Here is a 13,329-nt window from a genome sequence, read left to right as displayed (position 1 = left end):
TGTAACCTGGCTTATTCACCTAGTAAGATACTTCACCAATTCATATGCAAAGTAGTGTACAGCCCTTAGAAGACCTTTTTATAGCACAAAATATTCCCAGAAACCAGGATACTGCACATGCCAACTGCCACAGCAGTAAACCAGTCAGTAGTTTCTCTTTATTTATTTATTTATTTATTTATTGGTTATCTTTATTCCTCTTTCTGAAGAACAAAAATACCAATAATGCAATACAGTACACTGCAGAATAAGTTCTGAAAGCACCTGGGTTGTCTTATATCCACAAAAATTCATGGACACACATTCTCAGTTGCCTGTCATTGAATAAGGCTGCTGACTATAGATACTTCCTAAGGGAAACTACAGCCATTTCAGGTGAGTGAGCCACAGCATCTCCTCTGGAGGTTCCACATAGGCCAGTGCAGCTTGAGGGAAGACAGCACACCACATGGACAAAGCTGTTGGCCTAATAAAATGAGGGAAAATTTTAGCTTCATCAGCTGGGGAAGGGGTAGCCCAGTTATGACTTTTTCTATAATGTGCTGGGCTGCTCCAGTCTATGTAGGAAAAAAGTGGTTTAGTCTGGGGAAAATAATACACTCAACTACCTTTTAGAAACTCATAGTGAATTCAAAATGACAGGCTTTGTAGAGAAGAGCTTCTGGCCAAACAGCTCAATTACAGATCCCAAACTTGCCCTCCAGGTGGGAAGGGTGGCCACTCTGCACATATCATCCCCTTGTGGGATCACGTGGGAGTAACCACTCACTAAAGTTATCTGACCCTGGTTGCCCAACACCCAGAGGAGCCTGATCACAATCTCCTGAGTGGAATTCTGCCAAACCTGTTCAGTAGAGTGGGGCACTAGCAGTAACTACACAGTCCAGCATATCAACCCTAAGAAGGTACAGCACCCAGTCAGAAATCAGAGGAAAACCCTGTGCAGTCATTGAACTCAGACAAAACCTACTCTTCTCCATGAAAAGGAAAAATTTGGACAATAAGTATATATTTTAATTTTTTGTTTCTTAACAACACAGTATACATTTTTCTCAGCAGTCCATGGAACGATCTCCAAAATAGATTATATTTGAGATCGCAAAGCATGTCTTAACAAATATAAGAAAACTAAAATAACCTCCAGCATACTGTCTGACTACAAACCAATAAAAGTAGAAATCAATGACAAAGGAAACAATCAAACAACTGGACACTGAACAAATATTGTTCCATGATCAGGTCGTCATTGATAGAATAAGGGAGAAAGTCAAAAAGTTCCTGAAATTTAATGAAAATGAAAGTACAATCTACCAGAACCTTGGGAAAATTGAAAGTTAGTGCTAAGGGGAAAGCTTGTAGCCAAGAATTGCATCCAAGCCATTCCCTATATGTCCTCACTCATCCAGGCAACAGACATGTATGGAACTCCATATACAACCCCTGCTTTACTATAGTCAACCTTCTAGTATTCATGAATGACAGACAGGGCTGTAAGAGACAGTGGTCTGATCTTAGGGCCTGATGTAAGAAGAGAGAGGGAAGACGTGTGCTCAGCCCTCAGGAGGAAGAAGGTATGCAGGTTGGGAGTCAACAAGGATTACAAAGTAAAGGTCTAGAGTTGAGGAATATGGTCATGAACTCTCCAGGTTAGGGAGGCAATGGGCGAACCTTGACTTTCTATTGGAGGCAATAGAGCCCCCAGCTCTTGAGTTTTAGCTTATTGGTGTAGAATGGGGTGATACTCAAGATGGAGGGAGGCACAACCCAATGCCAGAAACAATTTATGGCTATGTTGAAAAATGTCTACTTCAGAAAGATTCAGGGGCTAGGAACCAGAGATTCACATACATAATCCTAGCTACTTGGGAGGCTGATGTAGGGCCAGCCTCCCAAGTAGCTAGGTATTATAGAGACCGCATCTCTATAATAACCAGAGTTTCAAAAATGGAGAACAGGATGATGAACAGTCCTACCTGTGTGGTTTGGTAACAGTGGGAGGGGAAGGATTTGAGGAAACAGGTGGGAGGGTGAATATGGTGCAAATACTGTATACACGTATATGGAAGTGAAAAGTGTGAGACCTGCTGAAATTATTTCAGGAATGAAGGAGGGGGATAAAGGAAAATGATGAAGGGGATGAGTTTAAATATGACATATTTGAAATATTGTAAGAATTTTTGTAAATGCTGTAATTGAACCCCAGCTCAACAAAAATAAATAAATAGATAAAAATGGACTGGACGTGAGGTTGAAGTGGTAGATCACCCACTTTGCAAGTGCAAAGCCTTGAGTTCAAATCATAGTTCAGTAAAAAAAATAATAAAGGAAGGAAGGAAGGAAGGAAGGAAGGAAGAAAGAAAGAAAAGAAGAAAGAAAGAAGAAATGTAGCTTACTGGTAAAGGATTTGCCCAGCATGCATGAAGTCTTGTGCTCAAAACACAGAACAGGAAAACAATCACAAAAAATGAGGATTGTGTGAGCTGACATGTCACAGGTAAAAGTTCATTCATGTGATACAAAAAGCACACTCTGTAGGGAGAAGGACAAACAAGAAACATAGGCTCATAGAACAGTGTGGTGGAGAGACCTTGGGGGAAGTTCCGAGTCTTCTGTGCCTATATCTTCATATGCAGAGGCGGGTTCATGGCAGTCCATGGTGCAGGTCACTGTCTATTCCCATGAGCACCACAGGACATCCATCCACCCTGTGTGACTGACCACTGTAGTTCTCTCCTCTTGCCCAAATGTGTAGGCCTATGACCTTTGTGGGTGTCATGGGCCCTTCTTCCACTACTCTATCCTTTCTCATATTGCACCCAAGATTCCATCATCAAGGTCCAACTGAGAGTAAGGGACCCTTGCCTATGTCTAACCTCAGCCCCAAGAGCAAAGACAGAAGTCCTCTTGTAGATCACATACTTCACCCAATGAGTGTGGACAGTCCCATAGTAGGGCCTTGGGTGTATACAGCACTGCATTATCAGATATTCCCATGGTGTGGTCCAGGGCTTGCATGGAACTGTGTAGTATGATGGAACACAGAACTGCACTGGACATTTGAGGCCCCAAGATCAACTATACCTGACATTTTCTCTCTGCTTTCTATCCAAGGAGTTGAGCATCCCTGTCCAGTCACAAGACCATGCAATCAGCAGTGACACCCACCATCCTTAGAAGTTATATTATAAACCCTTATATAGCTTCTTAAACCATTCTAGTTATGTGGGCAGGATTGGAAAGACCGCAATCTTGCAGAAGAGGAAGACTGAGGCCTGGAGGGAGGGTAAGAAACTGGAATTAGAGGCGACAATGTCCACAGAATCATGAGCCCACCCTAGGATTGGTTGACAGAAAACTCTAGGCCAAGAACATGGCAAGAAATAAGAATCCTTTGGAAAGACTTACTTGGTGTCTGTAATTCAGCTAAGCAGACCTGAGGCAAGGCTTGTCCTTTTCCTAACTTTTGTGCTCTCAACCTTAGCAGAGCAGCATTCAGGTGAGGTAGTCTAAAGTCTAGATACTCTGCTGGAGTTTGACCAGCCAAAGCAGCAATGAAGGCAGGAAGGGAAGACCCTTTGCCAGCTCCAGGCTGAGCAAGGGTGTCATGAGTCCAAGTCCACTTCTGAGCAAGAGTCATTGGGGTTCCTCAGAGCCTCTGAGCAGTGCATTTTAAGAAAGCCAGTATTTTTCAAAGGTCTTTTAATTTTGTTGGTACTGGAGTTTGAACTCAAGGCCTCACACTTGCTGGACAGGTGCTCTATCACTTGACCATTCTGACAACCTATCTTTCAAAGTTCTTTTATTAACCAGTTCTAAAGATATCTCAGTGCCATGACTCAGACCTGCTGGGAGGAGACTCTCTAGTGGTAAGAGCTTCTTAGTCCCTGTGACAATTAACCACTCCTCCGCCCCATCCCCTAAAGCTGAAGATTCCCTAAGATGCCTTGTTCTACACCAGGAACTGCACTTCCAAGCATGACTTGTCTTCAAGAAACAGACCTTCAACAAACAAATCCCACATTAAGCTAAGTGTCAAGATTGCCATGAATATATTCTGAGGGCCAGGGGCTAAGAAGCTCTAGTCTAGAGTAGCCAGGGGCCATGTAGGTGCCTTCTACACATTTGCCAACCATGCCACCCCCAAGATTTCAGTTTCATCTCAAACTTTTTCTGCTGCCAGTGGTGACACCTGTGATTGGACAGGCCAACCTAGACTCCAAAGATCACTGGGTGCCTTTGACAACTCTGGTCTCTGGACCAGAGCCCTAACTGACTTTTCCCAAGGAAGGCTGTCAGATGGCACAGTGTCTTGCGTGCCTCCTGGTACTGCACTCCACCTACTTCCTTGGTCCCTTTCCATATGCAGGTCACTACCACTTGTTCCTTTGAGTGCCCCAAGGAAACCAATCATGCAGCCAGGCTGATTGCTGTAATTCTCTCTTCACACCCATAGGCACTGGCCTACGACCTTCTTGGTCTGAACTCTACACTTTGCATAGATTTTTGTAGACTCTACACTCTTCACAGACTCTTCACACAGTACTCTTCACTCCATGACACACAGTCACATTGGTGCCAATCTCATGTCACTGAAAGTGCCATACACTTTTGCATCCTGGGCAGTGGGAGACCACACAAGAGAAGCATGAGCATGCCTGAATATTTCTATGAAAAGCAAATAAAAATAATTTTTGCTGCTTTGTCTGATAGAATAACTATTTGCTATAAATAGAATATTAATGCTATATTAAAGTGATTTTTTTTACTACAGCATAGTTAAGATTTCATTCTTTCTTCTCCTGTGATAATATTGAGACAGAGGCACTCACATTTTGTGATGAAATAAGAAATCTTCCAGATTCCTCAGTCTATTTAATGCAGAAGTAGGAAGAGCCAGCCACCCTTGTCAGGCATGGTGAAGGAAACCTATCCACCCTGCAGGCATTCATTTCATATCATTAAACTGGTTGTGTCAGATGCCTGTAATCTTAGCTACTCTGGAGGCAGAGATCAGGATGACCAAAGATTAAGCCAGCCAGTACAAATAGTTCATGAGACCCTGCCTCAAAAACAAAACACTTCATGAAAAATAGCGGTGGAGTGGCTCATGGTGTAGGCCCTGAGTTCATGCCCCAATACTGCCAACAAAGGTCAAAACAAAAAAGACTTCAGAAGAAGTCACAATAGATGTAGACATAAGAACAACCCAATGCAAATTCCAAGCAGGATGAAAATGCTCCACAAATCAAGACTAGGAAAGAATTTAATGACCCAAAATGTTTTTTTCAATTTAGTCAGGGAGCGGGACTCTTTGCTCAAAGCACTTAGAAAGTCTTGTGAGCTCCCTGAAGCCCCTAAATTCAGGTTGCATCTCAGGAATGCAGAGGAGATTTTGGTAGAGTGCACAGATGACACAAACATCCACTGAGCTTCTGAGCACAGGCATGTGCCTCAGTGTCCACAGGACACAAACCTATCTGAACTTTGGAAACAGAATTTCATACTGAAAGTGGCTGTGTCAATGTGGAAGAACTGAGAAGTCACTTGGAACCAGGAACAAACAGGAGCCAATGATGCCCCAATAATTAAGAATCCTGGGCTTGGGACAATACCTGCAGATACTCACTCAAGACAGGAGACAACAGGGATTTCCATTTCCACCTATCTTCATCCCAGTGAATGAATCTGGAAGAGGAATGTCCATGGGAGGCCAGGAGCCATTTGAGACCCAGAAACTCTGGGCAAAAGAACAGGACAACTTGTCCCTAATTCAAAGCACTAACCTGTCCGTAGGTAAAAACCTTCACAAGTACCCCAGTCTGGAAGATGGGCAGGATAATCATTGTAATATAATAGTGCTGAAAAAGAGGTTCTAAGCATTTGCATAACTGTAACTCAGAAACTGCATATATGCATTTAGATAAACATTGACCCTCAAACTCCTGGTCTCTACTCCTTTGGATTTCAGTCATCTCTCCTAACAAGTGGTGTGTGGCCTTCCCTCCTTATGCAAGGTCCTATATGCATGAATTCAAACAACTGACAGCCAAAAATATTAAAATGGGCCAGGTACAATTGTTCTCTTCTGTAACTGTAGCTACTTGAAAGGCAGAGATCAGAAGGATAGAGATTTAAGGTCAGCATGGGCAAAATGTTAGCAAGATTCCCATTACAATAAAAAAAAGCCTGTATTTAAAAAAAAATCCAAAAGACTCTTGCTAGAAGCAGACTTCTTGTCATTATTCTCAAAGCAATGCAATATGATTATTTACATACTGTTTACATTACTTAATTGCAAATAATCCAAAGATGATTTAGAGTACATGAAAAGGGCTGGCAGAGTGTCTCAAGTGGTAGAGTGTCTGACTAGCAAGCATGAAGCCCTGAGATCAAATCCCATTCACCACACTCCCCCCAAAAAATCCATACAGTTATGAAAGGATGTGCATGGTCTCCATGCAATTAACCCTATTTTATATAAATTACTTGAGCATTCAAGGATGTTAGTACCCACAGGAGGTCTGGAAACTTGATATCTTCAGGTAGCAATGGATGACTATATAGAATTTGAGAAATTCATCAGAAAAATATGCTTCCTGGCACAATCATCAGATTTCTTTTTTAGTGCCATAAAGTTTGACACCTCTAGAATTGAAGTCTGACAATATCCCCTAGAATAGTTCAAATTCTCAGCAAAACATTCTTCATGAAAATCCCAATCAGGATAACAAGGTTGAAAAAATCATCTAACAACCTGAAAAACCAAAATCTCCTGTGTGTTTAACCATAACCCCTTACCTCCAGAGGCAACCCAATTTCCAAAATGATTATGCAAAATGTGCTTCAAGTCAAATAAAAGGAGGTTTTTGGACAGCAGTTTTATTGACCATTTTTACACCATCTTGTCCCATGGGTACACAGAGCCAGAACTCAAGATTTCCCAAGGCATTTCTTGATGAAGTATCTCACCAGATGCTGTGGCCACTGTTGGTATTCAGCCAGCAACTCATATGAACTGCTGATCTGGTCCCCCTACAGCTGGTCCAGGAGGATGACACACACCACTGCCATTGTGAAGAGAAAATACCACAGCAAGGCAAAGTGCCAAATGTCTAACACAGTCCAGTAAAAAGGAAGGGTGGAACAGGAAGCTCTCAGAATCTGCCATTGCTACCCCTCAGAAAAACAATTGTGTTCCAAGGTCATAATATAGACATTAAAAAAAATCTTTTAACATTTTTGTGTGTGTGTGTGAACAGTTTTTTCAAGATAGGGTCTTGTGAACTATTGCCCAAGCTGGCTTTGAACCATGATCATCCTGATCTCTGCCTACTTAGTAACTAGGATTACAGGCATGAGCCACCAGTAACTGGCTTAACATTTGTTTATAACTGACACATTACAACCATACGCTATTATATGGTATGGTGTGACATTTCAACCTGTGCATACAATGTGAAATAATTTTATAAGGGTATTTAGCACATCCATCGTGCAGACATTTAGCATTACTTTGTGTTGAGCATATTCACAGTTCTCTACTTGCTATTTTCAAGTATATAGCTAATTCCTGACAGACATAGTTACCCTCATTCTAATATAGGAATCTGGACATGACTAACCCTGTTGTTTATAGGTAAGTTAACATATGAAAATGAAAACTAAAATAAAACCTAGAATCCAAAACTACTTTGTGTGGTCATAATTTAATGACAGAGCACTGTCCCATGAGCCCTGGGTAGTACTATTCTTTGGTGCCATAGTAGTTCAACTTGTGGGACAATCTTTCATGTGATCGTATTAAATTTCCATTGATCTCATTAAGGTTCATCATAAAGAAAAAGGAAAAATAAAGGTTCATCTAAATGATGTTTATTACATGTATGGAAATTTCATGTTTATTTATTTTTATTATGAGTTTCCTCTTTTCTTTTTCACTTTTTCTATTGCTTTCCTGGGTGGGGGTACATTGTGTCATTGGAAAAAGTTCTTACAATTTATCAAAAATAACATACTTGGATTCATCCTCTCTACCACATCCTTTATCCTCCCTCTTCCCATTCCTGGAACAGTTTCATCAGGTCTCATTTTTGCATTTGCATACATGCATTCACAGTATTTGCACCATATTCACCCATCTACCACCTTCTGCCACTTCCCCACCACTGGTTCCACCTTTTTTTCATGTTTAAAGAGTTATAAATCATTTCTTTATCTTCAGACAGATTCCTTAAAATTGTATCATTGATTTGTTTATTTACTTTTTTGAAAAAGAACATATGTGCTCAGAACATCCTTGCTTTCTTATTACAGTTTGGGTGTGTTAGTAGAATTTCCCCTCAGATGAACACCTTCTTCAAGTATGTGGCTGTAGAGCTGGGCCTTGAAAGTCCAGGGGAAGTGTATCCCAACATCTGTGCAGGTACTGACCTCTATGCCCTGTATATAGTTGGACCAGTGCTGAATGTGAGCATGGGTATTTACCAATTCCTTGTGCTGGGTCTCTAGGCTCTTCCAGCCCTGCACCTGCCCCTCTACAAATAGACATCTAGTACCACAAAAATTGCTTGCTGTAATTGGCTGGGAGAAAGGTGAGCTATCAGCAGTTGGAAGGGGGATAAATGGTATCTAAGTTCATGCCTTGAGGATCAGCCTCCTGGGCTCCTAATTTCACAAATGCAAATCCTAGCAAATATATCTATCCACAGAGGGTGTATGTGGCAGGGGCAGGCAGTAAGGGAGCTGAGTTTTATGGAAGAAGACCCTGGAGGGCCTGTCTGTCTGTACCACAGTATAAGAAGAGTTACAGGACCACTCCATTCTGCCACAGCACAGTGAGTGACACACTTCAGCAGAAATCTTGAGTTGGATAAATCTTGACCTGGCAATGAGACTGAGCACGGAAAACTCTTTAATGTTCTACCAAAGAGTGTCCTTTTTTTTTTGGCAGTGCTGGGTTTTGAACTCAGTGCCTCATGCTTCCTAGTTTGAGCCACTCCACCAGCCCACATTTTCAGCTTTGATTTCCTTGGTCAGTAGCAATATAGATGAAAAGTTACCTTGTTAGCAAGGAATCCTCTCTGGGATCCTCAGCAGGTACCAATCAGTGTCCAGCATCTAGCATGCAAATGGCAGCCATGACATCATTTAGTTATAGTCTAAGGAAGTATTTCCTGTGTCAAAGACACTGTTACAAATTCTTTTTCTTTTTTCACCAGTACTGTTGATTTGAAATTTCTTTTTTTATTGTTGTGCTGGGGTTACATTGTGGCATTTACAAATGTTCTTGCAATATATCATAATTGAATTCACCCCTTCTATCATTCTCCTTTATTCCTTCTCTCCCATTCCTGGAATAGTTTCAGCAGGTTTTATTTTTCCATTTGCATACATGTGTACACAGCATTTGTACCATAGTCACACTCCTACACCATTTCCCCACCTCCTCCCTCTCCCACTGGTACTGACTCCCATCCAAGAACCTATTCTGCCCTCCTGCTTTCCGATTTTGTAAAAGAAAAAAATAGCATTTATGTTTGTGTAAGAGAGCTACACAGGGAATTTCCTTGTGACATTCCCATGCATATATGTGTTATAACCTGAATTGCTTCGTCAACTCTATTTTTCTCCTTTTTACCTAAGTCCCCTCTTTATAGTGATTTCAATAGGTTTAAAAATTCTATATTAATTCTTATATAAGAGACACTGTGACAAATTCTTAAAGGGTCCATTTCCTATGGGGGTCTGCCAAAGCATGTGGAGGATGCCCAGGGCATGTCACATAAGGCATTGTAGAAGAAATCACATTGGGAGGGACTTTGAGAGTGGGAGAGGGTACATGTAGAGAACCCTAGAGAAGGAAATGGCAGAAGTACAGATTTAATGGTGTGAGTGATTGAGGGTCCTGCCAGCTAACTAGTTTTACTGAAACAGAGAAGATAGGGAGAAAAATGAAGAAGTAAAAATGAAGCAGGGAGATTAAAGTCTGCATTTATTTGGGGCTTCAAATGACAGAAGGAGATGTTTGTTTTCCAGCAATAACGGCTGCCACTTTCCTGCTGAACTTCTGGTTCCTCCACTGCTACATTTTTGCAAGATCTTGCAGGTGAAATGAAGTCATATGTATGACAGGTATGTGTACCCTAATTTTCCTAGAGTGGTGATCATGTTTAAATCTATATTTTAAAGCTCTTCTATTACCATCACTATGAGCTTGTTATGCTCATATGTTCATGTTATGCACATGACATGAAACATAAACCAGAATACAGTAGTAACACAAAACCATGGGGAGGTTATGCTTCAAGCCCCCCAGTGGATACCTGACACCCAGGAGAGTACAAACCCAATCTATTGATGCATACCCTTGATACATTTTAATGTACAAACTGGACACAGGAAGAGATAAACAACAAAAACTAATAATAAGATAGAATAATTATAAAAATGCACAGTAATAAAGTTAGGTGAATGTGATTTCCCTCTCCATCTTAATCTCTTTCTGTCTCTGAATATATCTCAGCACACTGTTCTGATCCTTCTTGTTGACTGTGGGCAGCTAAGACTGCACAAAACCAATCCTTTGATAAGGTGGGACTTCTTTTGGTTTTCATTTTGTGGTTATTTGTGTGTGTGTGTGTGTGTGTGTGAGAGAGAGAGAGAGAGAGAGAGAGAGAGAGAGAGAGAGAGAGAGAGAGAGAGTCTCACTTTAAATCCCAGACTGGCCTTGAATTCATAATCCTCCTGCTTCTGCCTCCCAAATGCTGGGATTACAGGTATGTGCCCCCTTGCCAAGCTGAGAAAGACTTCTGTGTTGACAAAGATACAACTCTGGGCTCAGCTGTTGGCATTTCTCTCTTGATTCCAGCATGGTATGGGCATTCTTTCCATCACCATCATGTTACATGAACTCTTCAAACTGCTGTACCATGCCAGGTGCTCCAACATCACCATCATCTTCATCAGCACTTCTGGTGGGACAGGTAAGGGCTGTGGAGGTGGCTCTTGCCCTGTGAGTGGATGAGGGTTCAGAGGTGCTTGTAGCTCCAGCTTGATTCTCTTCAAGGAGAGCTTATTAACAGGAAATGGGAGAGGAAGCTTGTTTGGTTACATTTTGTGGATGGCATCCTCAAAGTGGGAACTCCAGAGATTGGTAACAGAAAGCTGCCAGTCCTTGCACAGGCACAAGTGAATTCATCTGTGCTGCACACTTTGTGCCTTTGTACTTTCTTGATTTCCTATTTAATCTTTTCCATTCCCCCTTCTCCTCTGCCTCTCTCCTCTCCTTCATTTGCTGCCATTACTCTCAGTGAATGGATTAATCTATTCATGAGGACAGATCCCTAGTGACTTCTTATAGGCCCCACATTGTCCTATCTCTTACATTTCAACATGGGTTTTCATGGTAATCTACCTTGTTTAAACAATACCATTATGAAAAATCTTAGTTGACTTGTTTTAAAGAAGATGTTCTTCATTCTAATGTCATAACTTCATGCCAGTCTTCCAGATTCCAGAATAAATCTGTAATCCAGATTCTGGATTCTAGAATAAATTTTTCTCAGGAAGGAGACTGACCTCAAGGAAAGAGCTTGCATCCACTGTGGGGCAAGTTTAGCCTAGATGTTAATAGTGACTGCCAGGCACAATTGGAATTGTTTCCCAATGTCTAGACCTGACCTCTAGTGGAGTTTGGGTAATTCCATAATTTCATTTTTCTGACTTAGAAAAGGGACTTGGTTTAAATGCCAAATCTTCTAACAGACTGATATAAAATTTCTGTGCATGGTTATAATTCCAACATTATCTTGATGACCTATATGATGGAGTAAAACAATGGGCAACACAGAAAAACCTGGAAGACTCCAACATTTCACAAGATGCAGAGATCCTGGAACTATCAATGTTCTCTACACTTTCACTTGTTTTTTTCACAAAGTTATATGTAAATGCGTAATCATCTAAGCTTCTCCTTTGGAGCAAGGATGCTGTGTGCTGCGCCATCCTCCTCCTCTGCTGTGATGTCTGCTTCTTATTCAAGTCTTGAGCATGGCTCAGTGGTCATCACAATGCAGGCAGTGGGCACCTGCTTCAAACCAGAGCTTGAGCAGCAGCTCCAGGGGAAGCAGGTGGTTCAGAGTGCAGACCTGGAAGAGGAGATGGTGCAGGCACTTATGTGGTGCTCTGCAGACTTGAGCGAGTTCACCACTGTCATGGGAAGTACTATGTACACGTTGGACTTTTATGAGGGTGAGATGATGGGAGGGCACGTCTGGTTAGGGGAAGCCCTTTCTGTCCCCTAGCCCACCTTCTGATGGTGAGCTGCTTTCAGGGATGCTTTGGCCATATGGGAACTCTGCCCCCAGTTTCAGCATTTCCATGGAAGCTGTAATGATTAGATGTACACTTGTGAGATCAGGAAGATCCTGGGTGGGCCTCCACTGTCTCTTATCCTGAGGTCACCAGAATACAATAGGAGCTGACAGCATGCAGGTGGTTCTCATATGTCTGTGCTGCAGGGAGAGGCCATCTAGATGGCACCCTCTGTTTCTACAAGGAGAAGAACTATCTGCAAGCCACTCATGCAGCAGGCATCTGAAATATCAGGATGGAAACTTCAGTCTTTGCTGTCCTGTGGCACATGATGACCTAGGTACCATTCCTTCTTCATCTCTGCTCTGCTGGGCCTTCCTGGAGTCTTGCCATGTTTCCTCTTCCTGGGGCACTCCAGTACTTTTTTTGTTGTCTTCTGGTGTCTGAACTTTATGTACCATATCTTACAAGCCAGTTTCTGGCCAAGGTGGCATTGCTGTGCCCCTATGTACAATGTGCTTTTATTGTCACTTGACAATATGCAGGATCTTTACTGTCCTTGCAGAACAGGAAGGAGAAAGGAAGGAAAAAAGGAAGGGTGGTGGAAAGGAGAGAGAGCAGAGAGACAGGGAGAGATAAAGAGATTAATTCAGCTTAGATCTTGGCTTGCTGGCCAATGAGATTTTCCCAGTACTACCAAGAGTTTGACTTTCATCACGCTTTGGCCTTCCAAGTATGACTAATTTGTGCCTTGTTCCAAGCCAGGTTTCAATTCCAGCTCCAGTTTCCAAAACTCCCTGTATCTCATTTACTCAGCATATATGTGCTCTTTAAGGCAATTGGAAGTGACCCTGAGATTCTCTCCCTCCCTTCCTTTCTTTCTTTCTCATTGTTTCATTTTCTTCTTTTACTTTTTTACTTTCTTTCTCTCTCTTTCTTTCCTTCCTTCCTTCCTTCCCTTTCTTTCTTTCTTCTTGCCAGACTGGAGTTTGTACTCACTTGCCCAGCAGATACTCT

General features: G+C 41.9%; 1 pseudogene; it reads left to right on the top strand.

Moving 5' to 3' along the window:
- Positions 1-8,343: 8,343 nt before the first annotated feature.
- LOC109678446 (uridine phosphorylase 1-like) lies at positions 8,344-12,652 on the top strand (annotated as a pseudogene).
- Positions 12,653-13,329: the final 677 nt, after the last annotated feature.

Source organism: Castor canadensis, chromosome 2 (genome assembly GCF_047511655.1).
Source record: "Castor canadensis chromosome 2, mCasCan1.hap1v2, whole genome shotgun sequence".
Lineage (NCBI taxonomy): Eukaryota > Metazoa > Chordata > Mammalia > Rodentia > Castoridae > Castor > Castor canadensis.
The sequence above is the reverse complement of the archived record's forward strand: the minus strand, read 5'-3'. Positions and strand labels throughout refer to the sequence as shown.